The sequence below is a fragment of the Hemiscyllium ocellatum genome, chromosome 1, assembly GCF_020745735.1.
Source record: "Hemiscyllium ocellatum isolate sHemOce1 chromosome 1, sHemOce1.pat.X.cur, whole genome shotgun sequence".
In the NCBI taxonomy this organism is placed as follows: domain Eukaryota; kingdom Metazoa; phylum Chordata; class Chondrichthyes; order Orectolobiformes; family Hemiscylliidae; genus Hemiscyllium; species Hemiscyllium ocellatum.
Genome location: NC_083401.1, coordinates 161,316,100 through 161,317,251, shown reverse-complemented (window position 1 = coordinate 161,317,251; position 1,152 = coordinate 161,316,100).

Sequence of the window (1,152 nt, the reverse complement as noted above, 5' to 3'; positions counted from 1 at the left end):
GGCTGTGTACACAACATACTGGAGAGCTGACTGCAGTGTGTGGAAGCCTCAGTAGTTGCCTTCTGAAGGAGAGGAGGTTTGGCCAGCATTTATCGCTCTTGAGAAGGTGGCGCTGAGTTGTCTATTTGAACTACTGAAGTTCATGCAGGGGGTGATGTGCAAGGGTGCTCAGAAAAACCTCCAGCGTTTTAATCCAGTGACAGTGATGGGTTGGAGATACAGCTTTAAGTCAGGATGGTATGTGGCTTGGAAGGGAATTTGTAACGGAAAGCAACGAGGGAGAAAATAATAAAAAGTAAACAACAATGAGACATTAACACATGATTCGAAAAGTAAATTATAAGGTTCAGACATAAGAGATCACAGAATTTACTTTTTAACATCAGGTATGTTGAAGGTTGCTTGACTGTTAATTATCTTCACCACTTATCAGCCAATAGGACTGTCCTCATTTCGGGTGTGACCTTTCTTCAGCCCTGAAGCAGGGTTACACCCGAAATGCCGATTTCCCCACCTCCTGAGGCTGCCTGGTTTGCTGTGTTCTTCCAGCCTCCTGCCTGTCTACCATGGATTCCAACATCCACAGGGTTTTTTTCTGTCTCTAATAGCACTGTCCTCTCATACAGTTTTCTCCTTATTTTGTTATTTCTTGTGAATTGGCCTGGTGAGTGCATGACAAGATGTGTTTTACTGCAGCAAAATTCAACTTTTGCATTATCAAATGGCTGTTTTGTTAATTATATTTTAACTTCAAGAATAACGACTGAGCATATTAGAGTTGTTGTGTTTGGTATTTAAGAGCTTTGGATGTTGCTGTCAGCTGTAGCATCAGGCCAGTTTCAAAGTAGTGGAGCTTTTATTTTGCAGAATATGAATAACGAAAATGTGCGCGGTTGTCTGATAAAGCTTTGCTCTCCATTGGGGAGGCAAGATACCAACTTGCCGAATGTTTCAGAGAACACCCCAGGGACACCCACACCAACCAGCCCCACCGCCCCATGGCCGAACACTTCACCTCCCCCTTACTCTCCACCAAGGACAGGTAAATCCTGGTCCTCCTCCATCGCCACACCCTAACCGCCCATTGCCTGAGGAAAGAATTCCTCATCTTCTGCCTCAGGAGCCTCCACCCACACAGGATCAATGTTGATT